This window comes from Coloeus monedula (genome assembly GCF_965178545.1).
Source record: "Coloeus monedula genome assembly, chromosome: 3".
Taxonomy (NCBI): domain Eukaryota; kingdom Metazoa; phylum Chordata; class Aves; order Passeriformes; family Corvidae; genus Coloeus; species Coloeus monedula.
Genome location: NC_138783.1, coordinates 137,907 through 164,802, shown reverse-complemented (window position 1 = coordinate 164,802; position 26,896 = coordinate 137,907). Strand labels below are relative to the sequence as shown.

At 54.2% G+C, this 26,896-nt stretch overlaps 1 long non-coding RNA gene and 1 pseudogene across 2 annotated transcripts in view; both read left to right on the top strand.

The window, feature by feature from the left end:
- Positions 1-718: 718 nt before the first annotated feature.
- LOC309570962 lies at positions 719-1,624 on the top strand. Its single transcript, XR_014226275.1, has 4 exons — positions 719-770; positions 857-900; positions 982-1,148; positions 1,259-1,624. It is a non-coding gene; the product is annotated as an uncharacterized lncRNA (long non-coding RNA).
- A 1-nt stretch (position 1,625) lies between these two features.
- LOC309571473 (epidermal growth factor receptor kinase substrate 8-like protein 2) overlaps positions 1,626-26,896 on the top strand; it is a 66,269-nt pseudogene continuing 40,998 nt past the window's right edge. Inside the window, exon 1 of the transcript in view lies at positions 1,626-1,688. The product of the transcript in view is annotated as an epidermal growth factor receptor kinase substrate 8-like protein 2 (transcript). The remainder of the gene's footprint in view (positions 1,689-26,896) is intronic.

Sequence of the window (26,896 nt, the reverse complement as noted above, 5' to 3'; positions counted from 1 at the left end):
TTCCTACGGTTCTTCGAGCCTCGTTGGCTCACTGTCATCTCATTCTGCATCTCACCTAGGTCATCTCATTTTGGATTCTCCCGCTCCTTGCAGTTGTTCTTGTCGAGAGTTTTCTCTCCTCCTTGCATCCCTTTGTTTGTCATCTCCTGTGTAATGGGTGTATTTGGCCTGGGGCTGCTCTGCTCTGCCACATAGTCTGGTGCATAGGTGCAATAGAACTAAGACTATACTGTTAATTTGTCCAGCCCACAGTTTTGCAGTTACCCACACCTCCTGGTCAACAGCCTTATGCGTGTGATTGGTGGGAGAGTTGTGTGCTGGGGACTTGGAATTTGTAATGTAGGGTATAGTTGGACTCAAGATGGTATTTCTAGATTGGCACAAGATGTTTGGAGCTGTTAAGTTATCATACAGCACTTTGACTTTTGTCATAACTTTCTTTCAGATGCAGATGGATTGAATCTGTGGCAGAGCGTCCCGTACCGGGTGAGGTGGTTCCACAGGAAGATCAGTCACTGTTTGTCTTTGTAGGGTAAGTGGTGGCTATGTTCCAGCATTGTTCTTTGTTTTTAGGAAGTAATGCTGGATATCAGCGTTCAAGGTCAATGGAGCGAGGTGAGCGGTGACCAGTGGACAGAACCTGTTGTTATTGCTCAGGTATCAATTTTTGGTGGAGTTCTAAGCATCTGCTATTGTTTGTGCATTTCAGGTGATCCACTCGCAAGATAGCCTGACCCAGATGCTGGAGGCCAGGAGGGTGCAAGCTTAAGGTAGAGGGGTAGCATACTTCAATTGGAGTGGGGAGGTTGTGGTTTCGGAGTCTCTCAGCAGGCTTTTTTGCTTTGCTTCTCTGCAGGTGCTGCTGCTGGCCTAGGTGTGCCAAGGGACAGAGGCGAGCAGGTGAGTTGGCATTTAGGCAGGGTGACTAATAGGTGAGCGGTGTGCGGCAGCGTGCCAAGCGTGTCCCTTTTTGTTTTGTAGGTGTTGTCCCGGCCACCTCTGGAGTTGGATGAAGATATGAGCTGAGCCCAGGGCAGTGGTGTGGAGTAGTCTGGGGATTGCTCTTGTCAAGGGTGATTAGTCACATTTTCTGTTTTGTTGTCTTAGGTACTGTGAGCAGGTGTGGAGCTGAAGTTTGGAAACAGCAAGTAAGTGATGAGCCTCAGCAGTTACAAGAGAGGGGAGCATTGTGGAAGGGGTCTCTTCTGGCATGTGTTGTCACAGTCTGAATTTTCTTGTTGTTCTCCATCTTTTGCAGCTGCCAAAGTGGACTGCAAAGAACGTATCAATGTCCATGGCGCTGATGCGCTCTTTTCTGTTCCGGATGGGTTTTTTCACTTGTCTTCAGCGAGCTAAGTGTTGGGAACAGTGGTTGGGATAAGGGAAAAACCTTGGGAATCACAGGAGGCAATTTCAAGTTAGCTGAGAGGAGAGGGGTGTAGTGGGATGGGCCCATTGGAACTAAAGGGAGAGGGTTTCTCCTCAGCATCCTGTGTGTTTGCTGGTCAGCAGTTCCAACCCATCTCTTTGTTCTTGTATGTTTTGCATCGTTGGCCTTCTTAGTCTCCATGTCATTGTCGATCTTTTTGCCTTCAGAGCTTGCCTTTGGGTCTGGCACGGTTGTCATGCTCTCAGTTTTACCTGCTCATCGGCAGAGCCACCCTGGAGCGCTTCTGAGCATAGCATGTGTGCGTCTCAGCCACTTGTCGGTCACATTTTGCGGTGTCACTTTGGCCTTTGCCAGCAGAGCTGTTCTCTATGGATCCCTTTATCATGTGGCAGTCATGGCCTTGTTCTCTAGGCCTACTGACCTTCTCAAGCATCCTCTTAACAGCTTTGGCACTAACTTCTCATAAGGAGTTATCTTTCACTGTCAAGTGCTGCTGCCATAGAGCCTTCCTTCCTTTGGCATCATTGGCCTCTGGCTCATGTTGTACTAGGAATCTTGGATCTGTCACTTGAACCTGCTGGGCAGTTTCAGCTTGTCTGTGTTAGGTAGTTTGTGTTGATGTGTCCATTGTCTTGTGTCACAGGGCTTTTTTATGTCTCAATGCTTTATCAGCATCGTTCTGAGCCGTATTGGCAGTGGGGAGCTCTGCGAGAAGAGTGCGGGTGTGGAATGGTCCTAACCTTGTGGGTGTGAGTTTTGCCTTTCAGGCTTTTCAGCTGCTTTTTAAACTCAGAGTAAAAACAACCCAGCTGCGCTGTCTGGGGATGTTTTCCCTCCCGGCTGGGTTTGTTTATCTGGGACCCGGCCGGTCTGTGAGGTGCCGTTCATCGCCAGGGTTTGGGTGCCGACCGTGCCGGGGATTTGTCAGGCGGGATGATTTTGGGGCTCCCGGGAACCGCGTTCCCATGGGGTGCTCTCGAGACGAGAGCGAGGGTGGGTTTGTGTGTCAGCTGAAGGAGGTGTGTGGTGGATGAGTGTTTTGTTCCCCCTGTGCTGCTGTTGTTTTGGGTTTCCTGGAACAATAAAATGTAATGAATTTTCCAGAAATAGAACAATTGTTCCATTGTACTGATAGGGGGTTGGCTTGTGTTGCTCTGTGTTGGTGTTTGCTGCTGCACTTGCACATATTGCTCTGTATGTCAATTGGACTTTGACCAGTGTGCATATGGATTGTATTTGTGCTTGTGTACATTGTTGTTTCCACTTGCTTTGCTGCAGTGTAAATAAAAACCCCTCGTTCAATCAAGTTGAATAAACCCTAATAAAGATACCCCCCCCACCCCCCCTTTTGGTTGCTCTCTTCCTTTGGTGTGGTTTAGTAATTTTTTCGCCGTATTTCTTGCTTTGCTGCTCTGCTTTGCTTTACTTTTCAGTCTATTCCTCACTTGACTTTTTCTAACTCTTTATCTTTTTCTTTCTGTTTAACTGTTTCTGGATGTCTCTGTCACTCTATTTCTCAGTTTCTCTTTTTCTCTTCAACACTAATTCTCTTTTAAACTCGATTTCTTTTTCTCTCAAACCCTGTTCTTCTGTTTCTCTATTCCTTTTTCTCTTTTTTTTCTTTCTCTCTCTCTCTCTGACTTTCTATCTCTCTCTTTGTCTCTCTCTCTCTCTCTCTCTCTCTCTCTGAATTTCTTTCTCTCTCTTTCTCTCTCTTTCTACTTAGTTTGTTTCTGTAGCAGCTTGGAAAAAAACAAGAGACCACTCTCTCTTCAGGCATGATCTGCCCCAGGCTTTGTGTTTCTGTTTTGGGAATGGGCACAGGGAAAGACAAAACAGATCCTTGCCCACAGACTGGTCAGGGCAGACTCTCTGCCCCTTCTGGGCCACTGACTCAAACATGAAACCCCCCAGCTTTCTGGGAGGTGAAGGAAGAACAGTCACACCTGGTGCTTCTACCTGTAGCCATTTGCCTGCTCTGCATCTTTCCCAGGAGAGCAGAAGGCCCTTAGCAAAGTGAAGATCAATGGAACAAGTTGCTCTTCCACACAGGGCTCTGGTTAAGGCTGGAATGGCTGCTGCCAGCCTCTGCACTTTCTGCCTCCCCAACTTCCTACCTTTGTTCATTTCTACCTTTTTAACTTGCTACCTTTGTTTGGTTCTGAGTCACTACCTTTCTATCTTTCTACCTTTGTTGCTTTCTACCTTTCTAAATTTCTAACTTCACATGTTTGTTTGTTTCTACCATTTGAACTTTCTATCTTTGCATTTTTCTTCATTTCTAACTTTATGCATTTCTACCTTTGTTCATTTCTGCGTTTCTACCTTTCTGCATTTGTTCATTTCTACCTTCTGACCTTCTGCCTTTCTAGCTTTTTTGTTTCTACTTTTATGACTTTGTTCCACCTTTCTAAGTTTTCCCTCTTTTTACCTTTGTTCATTTTTACCTTTGTTTGTTTCTAACTTTCTACATCTGACTTTGTGTCTTTGTTTGTTTCTAACTTTCTGACTTTCTACATTTCTAACTTTCTACTTCTGCTTGTTTCTATTTTCCTACATTCCTATCCTTTTTGTTGCTACCTTTCTTTCTACCTTTGTTTCTAACTTTCTAGATTTGTCCCTTTCTGCCTTTGTTTCTTTGGAACTTTGAAACTTTATACCTTTGTTTTTCTCCCCATTTTTACCTTTCTAACTTTGTTGGTTTCTAACACTACATTCCTAACTTTGTGCCTTTCTAAATTTGTTTTTTACTTTCTAACTTTTACCTTTCTAACTTTGTTTCTAACCTTCTTGTTAGAGTGAAGGCTCCTCTGGCCTCAGGCCCAGAGGGAAGCCAAAGCACTAGGTTTGAATTAAAACCTTTGGACAAGCTGACATCCATGAAGCCACACCAAAAAGAAATAGAAATAGAGATTTTTAACTTTTAGTAGAAATAGATGCTAAGTGCCTTAAACCTGAAAAAGCTGTAGCACAGATCTTAAACACAGCTCTTGCTGCAGCAGTGTTACCTTTTCACAGAATTCTTTACTTTAGACAAAATCTAGATAGAATTAGACTGTTCACGTTTTAGATGGAGTGTTCACATAAACCATAAGAGCTGATCGAAACTGTATGTGCAAATCTGTGTAATACAGATGTAACACTTGTGTGAGGCTTTCGAGTGTTAGAATTAGACCAGGATGGGTTAAGAGAAAGAAAACTAGAATCGTGTGTTAATCTTACTGGTCAATGAACAAATAGAATCCCCACTTCTGTAAGAAAAAATAGTGTATGGAGCATACAGAAGAAGCTGTTTTTGCCTGCTGCTGCTGCTTGGCTTTATCATGTAACCCCATTCGAACTCTGCCTTCAAGACAGAGGTGAGACCGTGAAATAAAGAACTTAGCAGAACAGCAGCCTCCTCTGCTCTTTCACCCTGGTCCGAGAAGGAGGGGTACCCTGTCAAAGGCTCAACACTTGCCTTTCTGACTTTGTTTCTATTTTTTTTTTTTTGTTTCCAACTTTGCTTGTTTTAAACTTTCAACCTTTCTACCTTTAGAAATGTGTTTGTTTCTTGTATTTTACCTCTTTGTTTGTTTCTAAATTTCTGCTGTTGTAACTTTTTTTATAACTTTTTACTTTTTAAATGTCATTTGTTTTTAACTTTTTACCATTCTTCCCAGCGAGGGCTGTGTGCAGAAAACCTGTTAAGTTCTTCATTTTTACATCTATAAGCAAATGCTACTGATTTAGATGTAAATTCATTTTGAAATGAGCCAGCCCTCCCTCTCTACTCTGTTACATACAGGAATATAAGAAGCTGGGAATAGAGATCCGCAGGTTTTGAGAATAAGGAGCCGGCGTTTTTCTGTAGGAAGGAAAGCAGCAAGCGCCTGGCCGCAGGAGCCGAGACGCTCGGGCTGCAGGAGCTGCAGAGCGCCCGGAGCCGGCTTTTCCCTGTGCTCTGTGCCTGCCCCCGGGCTGAGCTGGGCGGCGCTGCTGCCGCCTGGTGGCGAGAGCGCGGCACTGCCGCCCCCGACACGGCGCCCCGGCGCTGCTGCCGCCCGGTGCCGGCTGAGCCGAGAGGGCGGCGGCCTCGGTGGCTGCCGAGCGTGGCAAGGAGCGGGAGCGAGCGGGGCCGGGTCTGTCAGCGGAGGGGAGGGGCGAAGGGCGGTTCGCAGCGCCAAGGGACACGGCCGTGCACGAGCGGGGCCACAGCTATGGAAAGGAGCGGGCGCCGTGCGGGGCGGTGACCGCGGGGAATGACAGCGCGGGGGGCGGCCCGGCGGGGCCGGTTTTGCCGGGCAGCAGAGGCGCGGTCGCAGCGCGACCCGGGCGGGAGGCACCGGGCGGGCACGGTCGGAATCGAGCCGCCCGCGTGTCGCTCTCAAGGAGGCGGCTCGGAAAGGAAGGCGCAGTTCCGCGCTCTCGGGACGGCGTTAAGTGACGTTTTTATTAGAATATGACAGTATTTATTTGATTTTATTATTTTATTATCTGCCAGGACCTTGCAGAGGGTGGTTTACACTTCCGCCACACTCAAGATGGCGGACGCAGTAGGCCCCCTGCGAGAGGTGTCCCTGCCGATGCCTGCCGCCGGTCGCGGAGCCGTCGCCCGCCTCCGGCGCGGCTGACCCCGCCAGCCGTGTCCTCGCACCGGGAAGCACGGCGGAAAATCGCGCGGAAAGCGCGGGGCCGGCGTCGGTGTCCGGGCCGGATTCAGGCAGCCGACTAGACAGAAGCCCTTGTGAGGGGCGGCGGGGGCCCTAAGCGTACCACACTAAAGATGGCGGCTCGACCGGAAGTGGCTTCTGGCAGCACCCAAGATGGCGGCGTAGGGCGGAAGTGTCGTCACTGCCACACTCAAGATGGCGGTCGTGTGCACTGTTTTCTGACCTTCTCAATATGGCGGCAAGGAAGGCCCTCCCCCCCCCCAAGCTGCGTCTATTCGGCTGCCTGAACGCGACGCCGACGCCGACGCCAGCCCAGCGCTTGCACGCAATTTTCTGAGGCGTTTCCCGCTACGCGGACACCGACTGTGGGGTCAGCGGCGCCTGGGGCAGGCGGGAGCATTCAGGCAGTCGAATAGACGGAGCGGGGGGGGGGGGGGGTCCTTCCGGCCGCCATCTTGAGAAGGTCGAATAGCCACATCGGTGCGGTACCGGTGACTTCCGCCCTTCTTCGCCGGGAGCGGCGATGGCGGGGAGCCCGGGGAGCAGCGCTGCCGGGCCGGGGGCACCGGGGCGGGTGCTCCGGGCTCGGAGGTGAGCGGGGAACGGGGACAGCCCCGAGCGGACGGTGGGGGCCGCGGGGGACCGGTATTCCGGCCCAGGGATGAGTGTTCCGGCACAGGGGTGGCTGTCCCGGCACAGGGATGCGTTCATGGACTGTCTAATAATATTATTTAACGATCGTGCAAGGAGATCTGTATAAAAAATCCTCCGTGGTCATCCTTCTCCCAGCCCCGCTGTGTTTTCAGGATCTTGGGGGCAGAGTTTGGGTCTGAACAAGGCTCTCGGGCACAGGGTGGGATTCTTGGGGTGCAGGGCCAGGATTTGGACTCGATGCTCCCTGTGGGTCCCTTGCAGCCCAGGAAATGCTGCGATCCTGTGCCTCTGAGGGTGAAATAAAGGGGAGCGGTGGCGTTTGTGCCCGCTGTGTTCACGGCCCCGCCGGCTCAGGGCGGGTTAAAGGCGCAGCTGCCCCGAGACAGCGGGACCGGCCGGGGCTGCTCGCTCCCGGTGCTGCCGCCTCGTGGGGAGAGCCCGGCACTGCAGCCCGGAACGGCGCTGGACCACGGGATGGGCGTGGAACAGCAGCGCAGGGGATGCTGAGGCAGCCCAGGGAATGCTGCGGTCCCAGGGAAGGCTGAGGCGTCCCCTGCCCGGGGCACTCGGCAGCAAACCCCTGATGTTGAGCAGAAAAAGGAAAGTTCTGGGTTAGTGGGAGGAGGTTTCTGGAATGGAGCTGGGACAGGTGCTGATCCACGCATGGAATCACGGGCTGGTTTGGCTTGGAAGGGACCACCAGGATCATTTACACTCTGTTTGTTGTCTGATTGCACAGCGAAGAACATCCAGAACTGCCGCCTCACCCTCACGGACAGCAGGAATGTCTTCCATAGCTCTTGTTTTGGAATGGGAATGGCTGTTGGGAGCTCTGGCAGGACCAGGTAAGAAGAGAAATGGGATCATTGTGGCTGCTGCTGGAGGTGGTTTTCTGCTTTCCGGCTGTTCTTCTCATTGATCCTTTCACAGCAGTGTTGTAGGGCACATTTGAGGGTAATTCCAGGAATCTGAAACCAGATAAAAACTGGTGGGGAAAAAATGTGAACGTGATCCATTTCTGGTAGTTCCAAGCTTCTCCCACAACACCGTTCCAGGGGAAAGCTGATGAAAGGGTAAAGATGCAGAGGAACAAGTGCTGTAAAGCCCCCTGGCGCTCTGAGAGAGCAAACCTTCCAGTACTCCAGCAGATCTCTTGGAGAAAGTGTGGGATCGCAAGGTTTTCCAGGAAAGCAAAACAAGGGTGGAGATGAGGGAATAGGCTTCCAGTTCTTCCTTGAGCTGAAAGCCTGGGGGAATTGAGAGGGGCCACAAGAACTGTTTGTGTAGGCAAATGGGAGTTTGGGGGCTGAATCTGAGTTTCCCTCTGGGGCATTTTTGAGGGAAAAGCTGAGGTGCTGTTTAAGGGAGAGAATGCAGATTTTTGGGGTGGAAAAGGTTGAATCAATATTGTAGAGGAAGTAAAACGTTGGGGGTAAAAGTGGATGCAATCTGGAGGGGACAGATTGAATATTTTGGAGGCAAAATGGGGAACTGAGTAGTGGAGAGATGGGGAACATTTTGGAGGCAACACTTGACAAACTCTCTGGGGTGGAGAACGACCACATTGAGGGAAAAATGAGGTGATGAGCAGTGGGCACGTAGGGAAGGTCGTGGGGGTAAATCTTGAGAAAAGCCCCGTGGTATTCAAGAAATCCTTGGAAGCAGGAGTGAGGAATTCAGTGGTGGAAAAATAGGGGAATTTTGCGGGGGTAAAACTTTAAAAGATCTAAGAGTTGAGAGTGTGTGTTTTTAGGTAGAAAGGATGTCTTGTTGAAGTTGGGCGTCTGGATTGTGGCATTTATGGATCCAGAAAGTAGAAGATAAAGGAGACTCCCAAAGCCTCGGTAGCTGTGTTAAGAAATCCGTCCCAGGGAAGAAAGGTACCTAAACCTCCTAGAAGTAGGGACTAATTAGCATGGGAAGGGGAAAACCCACCCCCAGTGGGAGAGAGCGCGCCGGGTAAGGGAAGAGAAGGATGCCCTTAAGAAGAAGCAGGGAAGGTGAATTTCTCGGCTTGCTGAAATGTATCCAAAAGTTTGGAATCTGGGTCTGTGTGGAGACCGGGATTTTCTCGGCCATATGCAGAGCCCAGCACTAGGAATAAAGGAATTCCAGGCTTTACAACGCCAAAAATGCAGTACCAGAGAGTTCTGTTATCCCGAGGACTTGGGGGATACTTGGCAAAAATTTCCGGGGGCCCAGGCTGGACCGAGCTTTTAACGCTCCCCGGATTCACGGGATCGGGGATTCCAGCGTGCCCTGCACGGGTTTTTTCAGGGAAGTCCCAAATCCTTCGTGTGAGCACGAAGCAGAATCCCCTGGGAGCTGTGAAGGCAACAGGATATTTCTTGGGAATTTTGAAGGGTTGGGTGAGTCCTCAGTGTTAGGTTGGAATGAACGCAAATTGTCCGGGAGTTGCTGGTTTGGGGATGGCCGGGTCTGGGTTTGGATTTGTGGGCACCGAGTGTTCCTTGTGTCAGCTTTAGGTCTTCTGGATTGGTGGGAATTGTCAGAGAAAAGAGAAAGCAATTGAAATGCGGAGCTCCATTCCCGGAGAAATGGTCGGGATGGGAGAGGAAAGGCTGTGGAGCTGCTGGGAGCTCCTGGAGAACGAAAGGATCTGAGGCCTGGAGGCAAAAGCTGTGGAACAAAGCCTGAAAAGGGTGTGGGGTGGGGCGGGAGGGGGAGGAGGGCACCGTGGTGGGGGGAAAGAGGGAAAGGATCCCTGCTCCGGGAATCCAGCAGGGACCAGGAGAGGATCATTTTCCATCCACTGCTCTCAGTGGAATCCTAATAAGGACGGTGGAAGGGAAGTGATTCGTTTGTTCTTAGGTTTGGAATGAAAGGTGCTCTTGCAGAGGGGACTATTGACCTGTTAAAATTCCGTTGGATACAGGAAAAGAGGGAGGAAGCAAGCAGCTGGGGAATGAAGGGGTGGATTTTTTGGTGGATACAGGGAAAGACACGGGAAGGGGCTCTCAAGTAAAATACACCTCATGGGCAGCACCAGGAGAAGCCTCAAGTGCCCTTTTTTTCCAAGCTCTGACATTCCAGAGGAGTAAGCAGTGGTCAGCCCATCACTTTCTGTATTCCTTGGATGCCCAGTGCTTTGTTGGGAAGAGATAATATTTGGAAATGAACAAATCCGGGGATGTAATTTCCTGATAGTAAAGCCCCAGAGACCCTGGTTTTGATATCCTTCCAGCACCCAAACGCAGCAGAGGGAATCCTGGCGGAGCTGGAAAACGCTGTCGCTCCGTCGGTGGAATTCCTGGGAACTGGAAAGCAGCAGAAGCAGCAAGAACAGAGTTGGAAGCAGGCTCCAGCCGGGTAAGGCAGACACCAAATCCTTTGGAACTGGGCAGGGGTGGGAAGAACGAATTCTTACATTTGTAGCCCAGGGATTCCTGAGCAGGATCCCGGCAGGGAAGACTGCAGGGATCAGGCTGGGGCCTGATCGCAGCTGGGGGCAGCGAGCCTTGGAATTGGCTGAAGGGAAGAAAGAGGGATCCTTTGAGCACAAGGATCAGCTGTCAAATGCGGAGATGGCATCAGACAATTCCTCGGGAGGGTTTAGTTCCTGGGCCAAATCGATCTCCTGCCTTGTGAAGGAGCTCAGAGAGCTGGGAAGAGCCCAAGCAACGCAGGGAATGCACCGGCAGATAAAAGTGCCGGGGAACGGTGGGGAAAAGCATCCGAACAGGGGGCCTCGTTTTGTACAGGGACGGTACAAAAAATTGTCCGAAAGAATAGGAATGGAATGGGATTTTACGTATTCCTCGGAGGCCACAATCCAGTGGGAAGGCTGAGAGAAAGAAACAAGGCCTAAAAAGGCAGATGAGCCAAATCTGCCCAAAGCCTCCAATGGCCACATTCCCTGGCATTGCTGAGGACTTCAGCCAAGCTCCAAGCAAAAGGTGAGCCCCTGATTTTGGTGCCAAGGGAAACTCCAAGTTAAGAATGATCCAAATATGAAGCGCTTCTCACAAAACTCAGCTTTGCAAACCTTTCTTTGGGCTAAAAAAGAAAAGATGGGAATGCCCTTGGCAGAAAAGCAGCTGTGAGGCACAGCAGGCTTCAAATGCCTGTCAGCAGGAGCTCCAGGAGAAACGGCTGCTGGCTCCGGGCATCCTGGGCTTTCCAGGCAGGTTTTGTAGCGGATTGCAAGGCAGTTTTCCTGCCTCTGGGGGGTGGCACCTGCATCCCGCTGGAAAGGGAAAATGTGGAGAGAGGGGCAAGCGGGAAGACAGTTGCTGATGTGTGTCCTTGGATCGCAGTTCCTCCCGGTGAGTCTGTGCTGCTGGAAGTTTGAAGGAGATCAGTCCTGGAGTACGTGTGGGTTCACCTGTGGGGTTTGGGAGCGACGCCGGACATGAAATTCCAGGGATGTTCCCTTTGCTGGAGTGAGAAGCAGTGGAAGCACTTTGCTGTCTGCTTCTTCATCGCCTTCGCCTCGGTCCCCTGGGGCTCCAGGTAATCCCCTCTCACCTTTGCTTTTCCAAGGGTCTCTAAATGAGGGCTTGAGCTTTGGTGTAGCTCCCTTTACAGGGAAGATCTGTTCCAGGAAAGGTCTCCTGGTCTGGACCGATGGCGTTGCAGGAAGAGCAGGAAACCCCGCAGCTCCTGTGGCTCCCTCATCCGATTTGCCTGCAGGCAGCAGCAAGGATCATTCCCAAGTGTCATGCCCTGGCTCCGTGACTCGGTGAGGTTGTGTTCCCCCAAAGGCCAGGGGCCGCTTTGTTTTGCGGCTCACGAAAGTCCAGCTCGGTGGTGCTGGGTTTGGTTTTTGTGTGTAATGAAGGCACTAAAAAATTCCCCTCCTTCACTGGCACAGCCCTGGAGTGGGAGCAGATTCCCCTTATCCCGCAGTTATCCCGCTCCTGCCCTGGATCCCTGCGGTGCCGTGTGTTCTCCAAGCTCACAGCACTGCTGGCTCTAAACAAGAAAAACAATCCCTGTTCCTTCTCTTCTCCGTCCTTGATGTTCCCAGGCCCTGCATCTCCCTGGCTATTCCCTGTGGGAGTCTTCATCTCCATCCCACCTTATCCCGATCAGGTAAGGGTCTGAGACGTGTTTAGCAGCAAATGCATTCCTGTGAAGAAAGCCAAGAGCAAAGAGCATCCAGATGCAGAGAAGTCTTTAGAAAAGCGTTCCAGACGTGCAAATGAGGGATGTGTCTTCCTGCATGTCCTGTTGTTTTTCTCTGTCGCGTTTTGGAAGGGTTTCTCTCAGTGATTTCCTGCAGTCCAGGTGCGTCCCTTCTTTTGTCCAAATCCAGGGCCAGAGGATCGAACAACTGACGAGTGGGGCCTGGGATGAAAACGGTTCTCCTAAAATGAGGGAAACAATGCTAGAAGAGAAATGAGCATCCTTTTAATGCCTGGAATAAAAATGCTGGGAAAGGGCACTTTTTATTTGATATGGTGTCATTCTCCTTTTTTTTTCCATAGCTAAAACTCCACGGTGAGCAATCAGAGCAGAAATAGGAAATGCAGGAGTCTTGGATTCCACAGTGGGATTAACTTCCCTTTTCTGCTCTCTTTCAGGACAGGAAAAACCACTGAACTCGCCCCATCTTTGGGACCAAGAGCTGTGGTGCTGGAGTAGGCAAAGCCAGCTAGGGCCCCCCTTGTCCTGCCCATGGTGTGGGTCAGGGACAGGCTCCTCTTCTCCTCTGCGCTGGGATGAACTGCCTAGGGAATGCTATTTCTGACAGCCCGGTCCTAGCCCCGGCTACTGGAAATGGGCGGAGGTGAAGAGGCAAGTGCCAGAGTTGCTTGGGGATGATGGAATTGTGGTGTTTGGCTGTGCCCAGAGGGGCAGGTTGGGCATTTCTGTGTGTCTGAGGACCGGTTTGGGTGCTGGGGAGCCCGGGGAGCCGAGCTCTCAGTGCATTCCCAGCTCACCCGGGGGTGGGAGCTGGTGCAGGGCTCTGGTCGGGCTCGGGGCAGGCCCTGGCCCCGGCACAGACACGCTGGGGTGGTTTGGGGACGCTTGGGGAGCCGTGGGAGGAAAATGAGGGATGGTGCTGGGCGGAACGGTCGGCCTGCGCTCGTGTCAGCGCAGCCGTGCAGGGCACTGGGATCTGGGTAAAACACCGGCTCTCCTGGTGTTCAGGGAAGCAAGGTCTGTATTTATCCATACATATTTATCCCTACATATTTATCCCTATATTTATCCATGGATTATCCATATATGTTTATCCATATACATTTATCCATATTTTTATCCACGTATTTACCCATGAATTTATCCCTATATTTACGCATGTATTTCCCCAGGTATTTTATGAACACTCAAGTGCCATATCCATGTATTTTATGAGCACTTCCAGGGTTGGTGACTCCACCACTGCCCTGGGCAGCTGTTCCAGCGCTGGACAACCCTTCCCATGCTGGGCCAGGAGATGGATTCTGGAAATGCAGACTCTGAGGAGCTGGGGATTAAGGCAGCATTGGATTCCTTTATTCTCCCAGAAGGATAAAGGAGATTTATCCCCAGACGAACCAGAGGTGATCACACTGAGGTCATTAGTGGGATTTCTTCCTTACTCCCACAAATACCCACTGGGGTGACAGAGTTCCCTACAAGGGCGGTGTTGGAAGGAGCTGCTGGAATGTTTTGCTGTTTATTGGGATCCACAGGATGTTTGGTGTCTCTCAGAGCTGTTCCAGGCTTTCCACAGACCCAAACGCTCCTCACACTTCTCCTCAGAGTAGAGAGGTTTCCCAGAGTGCTGGTTTTTAATTTCAGATGCTGGGATAACGACACGGCTTCAGGAGGCAGGAGACTCATTGTGCTGTGCCTCAGTCCAGGCAGGGACAACCCCCAGCTAATAAAAACCTCTTTAAAGCACAAAAAGTCCCATTAAGCTGATATTATAAAGGCTGCAAATTGAAGCAGGCCTCAATCAGAAAGCAGCAGAATTTAATTCCCCCCCCTTGCCCATTTGCATGATGATCTCCTTCCTAATTGCCCATCTACGCTTTTCCCACAGAAGTGCTGTCCCGAGGTTGGAGATGGTTCCAGCTTTATGGAGCTTTGATCTTTATCTGCTTTTACTTTTTACAGGGCACAGAACCCGAGAGTGGCAGCTGCTTTCCTCTTGTTCCTCCTGTGGCAGTGAACTGCTCTTCCCGAGGACGGCTGCAGGAATTCTCAGGCAGCAGAACGTATGGAATGCCAGGCACGCTACAGAATTCCAGTGGGAGCAGCAGGAACTTCTGTTCTTTACTGGCAGGGCTGTGCCATGAAGGGGAGCTCGGAGATATTGGTCAGCTCAGGGAATGAGCCTGGCTCATGGTAAGGAAATTCACTGTGCAGTTACTTCGGGCCCTTCTCCTTCTCCTTCTCCTCCTTCTCCTCCTTCTCCTCCTCCTTCTCCTTCTCCTCCTCCTTCTCCTTCTCCTTCTCCTCCTCCTTCTCCTTCTCCTTCTCCTTCTCCTTCTCCTTCTCCTTCTCCTTCTCCTTCTCCTTCTCCTTCTCCTTCTCCTTCTCCTTCTCCCTCTCTTCCCAACACCAGTTCCAGACCTCAGTATAATCCATGTTCCCACAGCCTGACCTTGCAGTTTTCCCAGTTTAGCAGCCCCAGCCACACTTGCAGCCTCTCTGTCTGGACTTTGTCTTGCTGAAATCTCCCTTTGTTGATCCTTTGCTGCCTCACCTTTTATCCAGCAATAACGTGCAGTGGGTGGAAGCTTCTCAGAATTCCCTCCCTGTTCCACTGGAAACATTCCCAAGTGGAAGCAGCTGCACTGCCCATCAGCACTTGCCTGCTTTTAGGGGTGGTTGAGGCATGAAGGATGCAACAAATGGAGTTGGCTCCAAGGGGATGAAATGCTCCCCCTGAGGCTGCTCAGAGAGCTGGAGCTGAGGAATCCGGGTGGGAATCACTGCAGGAAAAAGGAAGGAAAAGAGAGCAGAGGAACAGGGATGCAATTCCAACCTCTCCAAGGACTGGGATGGGCACATTCACCAACACCATTTAATCTAGACAAGATTTCTTCTTTGCCTCTGGCTGCCAGGAGCAGGATGAGCAGTTTAATGAGTTTAAATAGTGAATAGTTTAATTAGCTGGAAGAGACTGGATCAATAGCTGCTTAAACAAACAACTGGATCCCTGTTTCCAAGCTTGGATGTAGTTTTGGAAGGTTCCTGGCAGTTTGGCAGGGATTAGTGATGCTGAGAATGTGCTTTTTTGTGGGTTTGGGGCTTTTACTCCTGTTCACGTGGCTGCTCTTTTTCTTGTTGAGTGGAAAACAGGAGGGAAAGAGCAACGATGGAAGGAATTCCACTCTTGCTGCTTGAAGGGATGGATCAGGAAGGGAACAGGCTGCAGGGAATTTGGAGTGCAAACTGAGATCTCTCCGATATTTTCGGCTCAGTCAGTCCATCAGTGCTTGGTGGCTGTTTAGGCCACGTGCAAGGTGAATGATGGTGCACATGGCAGAGCTGCTGGTGGCTCCTTCCCCTGCCCGGCTGTCAGTCACCCTGCAGGGTGCTGGAGCAGCGTGCCAGAGGCCGTGGATCCTATGGATCCCATGGATCCCAGGGGCGTGATCAGGAGCCTGGGCCTGCTGGCCACTCCTTGCTCTCTCTTACCCTGATTTTTCAGCTCTGCAGCGAATCCAGCTTGAGTTTTTCAACCCCCTAGAAACCCAGGGACCTTTCATGTCTGTTCTCAGATCTGGGATTTAAATCCAGCCCTTATCAAAGCACCCCGTGACCAGGCAGGCCCTGAATCCCAGCAGGGATCTGATAAAGAGGGACCTGACATCCTAAAGAAACCCTTTGAAATCCTGCTGGGATTGATTTGTATCCATAATGGAGCCCCGAGCTCTCTGCCAGGGAGAGATGAAGCTGCTCCTTTGCTTTATTATCCTCAGGCCCTTCCCAGCTTTGAGGGAAATTCAGTCCCTCTTCAAGCCCCAAAATCATGGAAAAGCTCCTTTGTATCCTCTCCACAGCCCCTACGTGGATTAATCAACTTTTTATTTGATATGGTGTCATTCTCCTTTTTTTTCCATGGCTAAAACTCCACGGTGAGCAATCAGAGCAGAAATAGGAAATGCAGGAGTCTTGGATTCCACAGTGGGATTAACTTCCCTTTTCTGCTCTCTTTCAGGACAGGAAAAACCACTGAACTCGCCCCATCTTTGGGACCAAGAGCTTTGGTGCTGGAGTAGGCAAAGCCAGCTAGGGCCCCCCTTGTCCTGCCCATGGTGTGGGTCAGGGACAGGCTCCTCTTCTCCTCTGCGCTGGGATGAACTGCCTAGGGAATGCTATTACTGACAGCCCGGTCCTAGCCCCGGCTACTGGAAATGGGCGGAGGTGAAGAGGCAAGTGCCAGAGTTGCTTGGGGATGATGGAATTGTGGTGTTTGGCTGTGCCCAGAGGGGCAGGTTGGGCATTTCTGTGTGTCTGAGGACCGGTTTGGGTGCTGGGGAGCCCGGGGAGCCGAGCTCTCAGTGCATTCCCAGCTCTCCCGGGGGTGGGAGCTGGTGCAGGGCTCTGGTCGGGCTCGGGGCAGGCCCTGGCCCCGGCACAGACACGCTGGGGTGGTTTGGGGCCGCTTGGGGAGCAATGGGAAGAAAATGAGGGATGGTGCTGGGCAGAGCGATCGGCCTGTGCTCGTGTCAGCGCAGCCGTGCAGGGCACTGGGATCTGGGTAAAACACCGGCTCTCCTGGTGTTCAGGGATGCAAGGTCTGAGGGACCGGATTTACTTGGGGTTTTCCAGGACAGCAGGAAGAAGAGGAAATGTGGTGCCAGAGGTGCGTCCCATCAGGTTGCAGTTCCCTCTTTCCCATTTCCATTTCCTCCTCAGTGCGGGTGTCCCCTGCAGCCCATGAGCACGGGGCCGGTGACAACTCCCTGTCTGTAGAGGGATTCCTTATGGAACAAGGGCAGATGACACTTGTGTGAGGCTTACGACTGTTAGAATTAGACCGGGATGGGTTTAAGGAAAACTAGAATCGTGTGTTAATCTTACTGGTCAATGAACAAATGGAATCCACACTTCTATAAGAAAAAATAGAGTGTATGGAGCATATAGAAGAAGCTGGTTTTGCCTGCTGCTGCTGCTTGGCTTTATCATGTAACCCCATTCGAACTCTGCCTTCAAGACAGCTGTGAGACCGTGAAATAAAGAACTCAGCAGAACAGCAGCCTCCTCTGCTCTTTCACCCTGGTCCGAGAAGGAGGGGTACCCTGTCAAAGGCTCAACACTTGCCTTTGTGACTTTGTTTCTAAATTTCTACCTTTCTAATTTTGTTTGTTTCTAATTTTTTTTTGTTTGTTTCTAACTTTGTTTGTTTTCAACTTTCTCCCTTTAGAAATTTGTTTGTTTCTTGTATTTTACCTCTTTGTTTGTTTCTAAATTTCTGCCGTTGTAACTTTGTTTCTAACTTTCTACTTTTAAAGTTTCATTTGTTTTTAACTTTTTACCATTCCTCCCAGGGAGGGCTGTGTGCAGAATACTAAAACGTGTTAAGTTCTTCATTTTTACATCTATAGGCAAATGCTACTGATGTAGATGTAAATTCATTTTGAAATGAGCCAGCCCTCTCTCTCTACTCTGTCGCATACAGCAATATAAGAAGCTGGGAATAGAGATCCGCAGGTTTTGAGAATAAGGAGCCGGCGTTTTTCTGTAGGAAGGAAAGCAGCAAGCGCCTGGCCGCAGGAGCCGAGACGCTCGGGCTGCAGGAGCTGCAGAGCGCCCGGAGCCGGCTTTTCCCTGTGCTCTGTGCCTGCCCCCGGGCTGAGCTGGGCGGCGCTGCTGCCGCCCGGTGCCGGCTGAGCCGAGAGGGCGGCGGCCTCGGTGGCTGCCGAGCGTGGCAAGGAGCGGGAGCGAGCGGGGCCGGGTCTGTCAGCGGAGGGGAGGGTCCCGAGAGCGGCCCCGGTGCGGCCCCGGTGCGCGGGGCGGGCCCGGCCCGGGAGAGAGGGGCGGGGCCCCGAGCGATGGAGCCGCCCCCGTGCCGGGCAGGGCGGGCCCCGGGGCCGGGCGGGGCCGGGGCTCTGGGGCGGGGCCGAGCGGGGCCGGGGGCGGCTTCAGGGGCGGGGCCGGGCCCGGCTCAGGTGCGCGGGGCGGGGTCCGCACAGGTGCGCGGGGTCCCAGGGCGGCTGCGCAGGGCGGGGCCGAGGTGATTTAAGCCCCCGAAATCGCCCCTGCCGCCATTTGCTCCCTCAGAGCTCGGGGAGGCTGCGGCCGGGCCGGGCTCCCCCGGCGTGGCCCGGGAGAGGCCCCCGCTCCCCCTCTTTCTTCCCCGTCTTTCTTCCCCCTGTTTCTCCTGCCCTTATCCTCCTCCTTCTTCCCCCGCTTATCACCTCTTTCCTACCCCCCCCAGTTTCTTTCTCTCTCCCCCACACCCTCCCTGTCTCTCCCAGCCCCCTGCCTGCCCTCTCCCCAGCGCCCCCCCACCCTCTCTCCCTGCTCCCCTGTGCATCCCCGACCCCCCCCGCCTCCTTTCTCCCCCACCCCTCCTTTCTCCCCTCTCCGTACCCCGTTCCCCAACCCGACTCCCCTCTCTTCCTCCTCCTCTGACCATCATCCCTCCCCCTCACCCGACCTTTCCCTTCCCCCCTCGTTCTCCCCAACCCACCCCGACTCCTCTCCCTACCCCATCTCATCCCTCCCCGTTCCCTCTTTCCCCCGCAGCCGCGGGGCTCGGGGCGCCGGAGAATAAAGCCCAGAGGGCCGGAGCCCGGCGCCCCTGCCCTCGCTGGAGCCTCGCACGGGGGACCCGCTCGGCGGGTCCCCCGTGCAGTACAAAAACAGCGCCGGGGCTCCGGCTTTCCACACATCACACTGGGGATCCCCTCCTCAGGAGGGGTTCCCGGGGGGGGTGGTGGGTTTTGGGGAGGGTGGTGGGTTGGGGTGGGCCCCCTCCTCAGGAGGGGTTCCCGGGGGGGTGGTGGGTTTCGGGGAGGGTGGTGGGTTGGGGTTGGGGTGGGCCCCCTCCGGAGGAGGGGGTCCCGGGAGGGGGTCAGGGTGGGCCCCCTCCGGAGGAGGGGGTCCGGGGGAGGGGGGTGGGGCGGAGGGGGGACTTTCCCCCCCTCCAGTCCCCGCCCCCTCTCTCGGACCCCCTCCTCCGGACGGGGCTCCCCCCGGCCCCCTCCCGGGACCCCCTCCTCCGGACCGGGGCCCCGGGGGGAGGGAGGGAGGGGGGGGGCGGGTGGGGTGGGGGGGGGTCCGGGCGGGAGGGGCTGTTGGTTTGGCCTGTGAGCTCTATGTCTGTTCATGCCACAGAGTGACGTGACCCCCTCTGCTTTCCCCCCCCCCCCCCCCCCCCCTCCCCGAGGCCCCGGTCCGAAGGAGGGGGTCCCGGGGAGGGGGCTGGGGTGAGCCCCGTCCGGAGGAGGGGGTCCGGGAGAGGGGGCGGGGACTGGAGGGGGGGAAAGTCCCCCCTCCGCCCCACCCCCCTCCCCCGGACCCCCTCCTCCGGAGGGGGCCCCCCCCAACCCACCACCCTCCCTGAAACCCACCCACCCCCCGGGACCCCCTCCTGAGGAGGGGGCCCACCCCAACCCACCACCCTCCCTGAAACCCACCACCCCCCCGGGAACCCCTCCTGAGGAGGGGATCCCCAGTGTGATGTGTGGAAAGCCGGAGCCCCGGCGCTGTTGTTGTACTGCACGGGGGACCCGCCGAGCGGGCCCGGCCCGTGTGGGGCTCCAGCGAGGGCAGGGGCGCCGGGCTCCGGCCCTCTGGGCTTTATTCTCCGGCGCCCCGTGCCCCGCGGCTGCGGGGGAAAGACGGGACAGACGATGGGAATAAGGGAGCAGAGGGGGTCAAAGAAGGAGCGCAGGTGGGGGGTTCGGGGTGTGCAGGGAGAGGTGGGATGGGGGGACAGGAAAGGAGGCGGGGGGAAGACGAGGACGGAGCACAAGTGGGGGGTCAAGGTGCAGAGGGGAAACGAGGGAAGAGGAACAGGGGGAGGTGGAGGGGGAAGGAAAGGTGGGAGACGGAGGGGGAGGATTGAGGGCAGGTGGGGGGAACTGGGAGGGGAAGGGGAGCAGGGTGAGGGGGCAGGGGGGACCCGGGATGGGGGCGAAGGAACGGTGGAGAAGGGGAGAGAGGGTGGAGGGGTAGGGCAGGGTTGGGGTGTGTAGGGGGACAGGGAGGGGGGATGGGGGGGACCGGGCCGGGGGGGGAGGGAGGGGAGGGCTAGGGGGGAGAGGGGGGGGGGTAGGGGGGGGGGTGTAGGGGGTGGGGGAGGGGAGGCAGAGGGGGGAGAACGGAGAAGGGTTAGAAGAAGACAAACAAACACAAATATAAAGGAAAAGAACTACAGAGACATAGAAATATGGAAATACAGAGATCTAGAGCCCGGTCCGGCCACAACCGTTCCCACCGAGCGCCGAGGGAGCAAATGGCGGCGGCGCCGATTCCCGAGGCTTAAATCCCCTCGGCCCCGCCCCGCGCAGCCGCTCTGGGGCCCCGCGCACCTGTGCGGACCCCGCCCTTCACACCTGTGCCGGGCCCGCCCCGCCCCGCCCGCGCCCGTAAATGCCGGCGGATCCGCGCCCGCTCCGCTTTGTGCGGTGGATGCTCATCCTGCTCCTCCCGGGCTGTGGCGGGACCGTCGTTCGGAGCGCTGTGCGGAGCCCGGCACCGGGGGCTGCTCCCGGCGCTGCGCCGAGCCCGAGGCGCTGAGGTGGGAACGGGACCCGGGCCCTGGGATTCGGGGCTGGGTCCTGTCGGTGTCTGCTGGGGGTCCCGGGCCGAGCCGCTTGTCTCTCGGCGGGCGGGGTGCGGCTGCCGGGCTCGGAGAACTGAGGTGGGATGGGGGATGGCATTAGGCATCGGGATCGCCGCGGCTGGCAAGTGCCGCTCCGGGATTGGCGCTGGCGCCGAGCCCGGCGCTGCCGCTCCGGCTGCGGCCAGCGCGGGGCTGGGCTCCCGCCGGAGCTCCGGCTACGCTCCCGCTGCGGCCGCGGGGAGCCGGGGCCGTGCCGGTGCCGGGCCCGCCGGGAGGGCGGCGCTTCCCCGCAGCAGGCGCTGGATCGCGCCTGGAAGCGGCCGGGCCGCGGGGACCGCCCGTGCCCGCCCCGGCACCCCCCGAGGCCGCCGCTCCCTCAGCGCCGCCCGCCCTGTGGGGCGCCCCCTGGCGCAACCGGAGCGCCGGCGCTCCCGGCCCGGCCCCGCCCGCAGCCCCCGCGGGGACGCGGAGCTCCCCCAGCCCCGGCACTGCCGAGGCCGCCGCACCCCCTGCCCCGGGCCGCTCCCCCGGGGCCTCCCGCCCGCCGCGCCCCCGCCCAACCAGCGCGCCTGCAGCGGGACGAGCCGCTCCCCCGGCCCGGCCGCTGGCGCCGAGGCCGCTGCTGCCGCTCCTGCTCTGACTGCGCCCGCTGCGGGACCGGGGCCTCGCCGGGGCTCGCTGCTGCTTGAGCCGCTCATCCCACAACTGCCGCTTGAGACCTGATGCTCTCCTTCCTCCCCCCCGCTTTCTCTGCGGCTTGCACGCTCCACTGCAAAAACCTCTGGCTTTAAAAGGCCAGGGAAAAATGTTTCTTCTTTATTTCCAGAGCACAGGAGATCCTGAGTGGCAATGGCTACACAAGGACCACCAAGTCGAACCCTTATGTGAATGGCTCCTCTGGCCACTGAACCCACACCTGGGCACTCTCAGCACCCTGCTCCAGCCAAGCCAATCTCAGCTCCTGGCAATGTCCTGCCTGGGATAGGAATGCCAAGTGCCAGCAAGATCATTCCTATGCAAATATAACTCCTTCTTTTATGCTAATGCTGCTTGCCACACCAGCCCCTGTAATTGCCATAGGGCAGAGCTCCATGGCCAGCACCTGATCATGCAACAACACAGGTGAGCAGTTGTGTGACAGCACTGAACTCTTCCCATAACCCTGATTTCCTGCCCTTTCCAGGATTTACCCAACAGCTGCAAAGGTGCTTGTTCCATGGCCCTTTCCAGGGAGAAATGAGCAAGGCAAGTCCTGAGGGTTCACTTGGTCCATGGCCAAAGCTCTTCTGGAGAAGGTCAGGGCTGCTCCTGCCTGCAGAGGGGCCTTTCCCACAGGTGAGTGTTCACAGCCCAAAATCCCAGGGGCTGCTGAGGCCGGGCCAGCTTTTGTGGCCCAGAGCTGCACAGAGCTCTCAGCAACTCCTGCTCACTGCCAGGAGTGTTCCTTGGTGCTCCTTCCGTGTGTCCCAGCTGGCAGGGAATGGGGGGAAGGAGAAGGCCAGGAGGCCCAGGAAGGGAAGCAGCAGCTCTTGTGCTTTGGATTTGCAGAGAGGAGCTGTGCCTGCAGTGTCCTGCCCGTGGCACGCAGTGTGCCAAACACACATCCCCGGAACGGGCACTGGGCTGCCCGGGCAGCGCTGGGATGGACATGGATAAAGGGCTGCCCGCGGCCCCTCGGCCAGGGGCTGCTCTGAACAGGCACCCAGAGATGCTTCAGTCCCGACAGACCCCACTGACACCCCAAAAATGCCCCAAGGAACAGCTGGCACTGGGCAATGTCAGAATGGGCTGTTTGCAGAGGGGCTCAGACAGCAATTCCCAGTGCTGACCTCCCACACACCTGCCAGCTATGTCCCAGCCACCCAAAATGCCTTCCCTTCCAGCCTGAGGCCATCATCCCTCAGCAGTGTTAAAGCCAAGGCAAGCTTCGCCCACAGCAATGAAATGCCAAGCAATGCCCTCAGAGATGCCTTCAAATGAAAGAGTCAGAGAAATCTCTTGGATTGAGTTGGGAGTTTTTGGGGAGCCAGCTGGAACTGCACAACTGATGGAAAGCTTTCCCAGGTGGCTCCCACTGCAGGTGCCCTGAAGGCAGGGATGTGCATCCCTTTCCTGAGGGAAAAGAACTTGCAGAGGCCACTCCTGAGGCTCTGGAATGAAATCAACTCCTGCAGGGAGAGAAGTCCTCCCGTGGGCACAGGGGCTGCCTCAGCACAGGCTGGGAGCGTGTCCAGCCAGTGCCTGTTCCTGCTTTCAAATATCACCTGGAGCCCCAGCTCGGGGGGTGCAGGCAGCTGAATTCCAGGGAACTCTGTCAGGTGCCCCCAGGGACATTGGGGGGGGGGGGGCTGGGGGATGAGGGTTACAAACAGCAAATTCTATGGAACATGAAGCTGTCCTTGCCCTGACCCTGCTGAGCTTCCCTGGAAGCTCTGCTGGTTCCTGCCACAGCTGGTGTTAAATAGGCAGCTCTGCATGGGAATATCCATGCTCCAGGAGGCGCTGGGAGGCTATGCCAGTGGCAATTCAGCAGGGAATTCAGGGCTTTGGGTAGAATTCATCTGAACTAGCAAAGCCAACCCCCAAATCTGCCCACCACCCAGGGAACAATCTTTGTGCTGCCCTGGCAGCCAAAGCCCCTGGGCTGGGAAATGTCAGCAGGCAAATGGATGGAATGATCTAAATGCCAGCATCCCCCAAAGGGACAATGCCATCACCTCCCTTTGCTCCCAAAGTGTCCACTGTGTTCCCCACAGGTACCCTGGGGATGCCAGGGAGGTGCCTTTGCCCACAGTGCCTTTCTCCTGCCCCTCTCCAGCCTGAGGCCTCTTCTCCCTTCCCTGCCAGCTGATGCCAAGGAAGGAAGACACAGTGAGTGCTGAGTTGACCTCCAAATAGTCCTTCCCTCACCTTGAGATGATCTGAGATTTTACCCCCAAAATGTCCCCATCTGCCTCCTTCTGAGTTCCTCATTTTTTACAAGGAAGCATTCTTTCTCTGCTCTGGAGATTACCACAAGATTTGCCCCCAAAACTTTCCCCACCTGTCCACTACCTCTTTCCTCATTTCCACCTCAATCTTTTCATTCTTTGCCCTACAGATGCTTTCAATTTTTACCCCTCTGAACTTCCCTACCTGTCCATAAGTGATTACCTCAGTTTACCCCATCAAGTGCATGCTCTCTGCTACAGATCACCTCAGATTTTACCTCCAACATTTTCCGTACATCTCCACCACTGACTGAGTACTTTATTTTTACCTCCAAATACTCATTTTCTACCATGGAGATTCCCTCAAGTTTTACCTGCCAGATTTACCCACCTGTCCACAGCAATTCCCTCAGTTTACCTCAGGATGCTCCTGCTCTCTCCTAGAGATGACTTCACATTTTACCCCCTCAGTTTTCTCTACCTGCCCAGTTCTGATCACCTCCTTTTTACCTCAAAACATGAGTTCTTTCTTCTACAGATGAACTCGGATTTTATCACCAAAATGTCTATTTTGTCCCCTGTGCACTGACTAGATTTTAAAACCCAAACCACGCAGGTTATGTCCGTCTTACCCCCAAAATGTTCATTCTGTCCCCTACAAATTAGGTCAGATTTTTTCTCAAAACCACTTATGGTTCCTACATAATTACCTCAGGGTTTGCCCCCCACATTCTACCTCATCTTGACTACTGATCACCTCATTGCTTCCTCAATATGTTCATTCTTTGCCCTACAGATCTTCCCAAGTTTTACACCCCAAATTTCCTTGCCTAGCCCCAGTGATTGCCTCAGTTCATGTCAGTGGTCACACTCTCCCTAGAGATTACCTCAAGTTTAACCCCCAAAATTTTCCTGAACTGTCCACAACTTATTACCTCATTTTTACCAAAAAAGATTCATTCTCAACCTTTAGATCATTTCAAGTTTGACCCCCCAAAATTCCCCTACCTGTCCACTACTGATTCCCTCATTCTTCCTTCAATATTTATTTCCTTTCTACCATGTAGCTTCTATCAAGATTTACCCCCAAAGTTTTCCATCTGTCTACTACTGCTTACCTCATTTTTACCTCAAAATGTTCTTTCTACAGCTTATTTAATATTATTTTTACACAAGTTTCCCTATCTGCCCACAACTGATTCCCTCATGTTACCTCAGTGTGTTCATGCTCTCCCCTAGAGATTAGCTCAGATTTAGCCCCCAAATTTTCCCCACATGCTCAGTACTCATCACCTCCTTTTTCCCTCCAAGTGTTCATTCTCTGCTCTTGAGACTTTGTCAAGTTTGGCCTCCAAAATTTTCCTTCTTTGTCTACTACTGAGTACCTCATTTTTGCTCCAAAATATTCATTCTGTCCCCTACAGATTACATCAAGTTTTACCCCCCAGTTTTTCCTTCCTGTACAATATTAACTCTTTTCTGCCCCAAAAATGTGCATTCTTTCCCCTAAACATCACCTCAGCTTTTCCCTCAAAAATGCCACCTTGCTCTGCTTGACATCACCTCCCATTTTCCTACACAAACAATTCTTGTGTCCCCTCTCAGTCACCCCAGGTTTTCAGCTGAAAATGTCTCCTCTGTCCCCTCAAAGTCATCCCAGGTTTTCCCAGTGAGGTGCTGCAAGGAATTCAGGCAGGGCCAATGACACCAGGGAACAGCTGTAAATTCAGAGGCAGAGAGAGAAGATCTACCAGGAAAGGGGAAAGGTTCAGCAAACATTTCTGCAATTAATTAATAATTATTTCCAGTTCCCCACTGAGAAGAACACAACCTCACAGCTGTTAAGGCCTGACAGTTCCCTGCAGGGAGAGCTCAGCCCATGTGCCCAGAGGCAATCCCAGCATCTGCAAGAAAGAAAGAAGCAGCAAAAGGTGATTGCTTCTCTTTCAAAGTTATTTCAAGTGCTCACACCCAAACCCACCTTTGCTCTTGATTCTGGCCAGGTGCATGGTGAGCAGTGGGCACAGGTCATGTCATCCATGCTGGTGTGAGTGATGCTTTCTGGGGGAAAGCAGCTGATCTCCAAAGTTCCCTTCCTGCCCTGTGCCTGATCTGCACAGGAGAAAACCTCTTCCAGGAAGGGACTGTGCTCCCTCTAATGCCATTTGCCCAGTCTGTTCCATGGGGATACTGCCAGCCTGGGGCAGCAGAGGCACACGCAGCTCTCAGCACTCCCTGCTCCAAGCACAGCTCTGGGCTCCTTTGCAGACTGCCTCTGCCATGGGGGTTTTCTCCAGGAGAAGCCAAGGAATTGCTCATGGAAGGGTGCAGATTAAGTTATCCCAAAGGGAAGCAAAGAGTAAGTACTCCAGGAAGAGCCCTTGGGATCTGCTGGGCTGAGGTGGGAAGGGGACATTCATTCCCTGCAGGGCCAATACACAACAACCTCCAAGCCAAAGCACAGACTGGCAGGTGGGGTCTGACAGCAGCACTCTGACAAACCTCCTTGTCATTCTTCCCTGCAGTGACTTTTGCAAGCAAACTCTGAAGCTGACAAGCCCAGAAGCTCCATCCAGCCACTCTGGAAGGAAAGGATACTCCCAGGGATGAGGCAGATTCCCAGCAAACTCTCCCAACACAGCCTGGAGGCAGCGCTGGAGCTCGGGTGTGGGGCTGGGAAGGGCTGCCAGGAGCACGCAGCCCCCAGGTGGGGTGGCAGCAGCAGCAGCAAATTCCCACAGGCTGATGGCACAGCAGAGAGACAAAGGCCAGCAGTGCCCACGGGAGGTGCAGGGTTAATTCTGCTCCCTGCCCTGCCCCATCCCTGCAGGAAATCTCCAAGGGGGAGAGAAACTCTCAGGGTGCCCAAAATGCAGCATCTGTCACCCTGATCCAGCTTCAACTCAGCATGGGGGGCCAAACTCCCCCCACAGGTAAACACTGAGCTGAGCTGGTCAGTCTCAAACACAGCCCCAGTTCTCACCTCCAGCCTGCTCCTGGGGCTGCTGCCACATTCCTGACAAGGAGCCCCTTTGGACAGGGCTCTCTCTGTGTCTCAGGTGCTGGGCACTGCAGGGACCAGGGCAGCCCCCTCTGGGGACAACTGGGGATTCATCCCACACCATGGGCAGGACCAGGGGCCCTCCAGTACAGGCTGGTGGGGCCAGAGCCCCTTGGGCTTGGCTGCTCAAACACCAAAGCTTTTGGCAAAGATGGGACAAGTTAAGTGGGTTTTCCTGGCCTGAGAGAGAGAAGAAATTGTTGAAATTAAGCATGGCAATTAAGTCCACTGTGGAAGTCAAAGGCTCCTGGCTTTCCCACTCCTGTTCTGATTGCTCACTAGAGGGTTTTATCCATAAAAAAATGAGAGGTGGCACCAAATAAAAGAGCTCTTTTTCAACATTTTTCCCCTACTTACTTTCATACCTAAAAAGGATGTCCATTTTTTCTTAGTGCATTCTTTGCCTAATTTTAACAGAACTGTTTTCCTTCCAGGCCCCACTTGTGGGTTCTTCACTCCTTTGCCATTGGACTTTGGACAAAGGAAGAGAAGCATCTGCTCCAAACG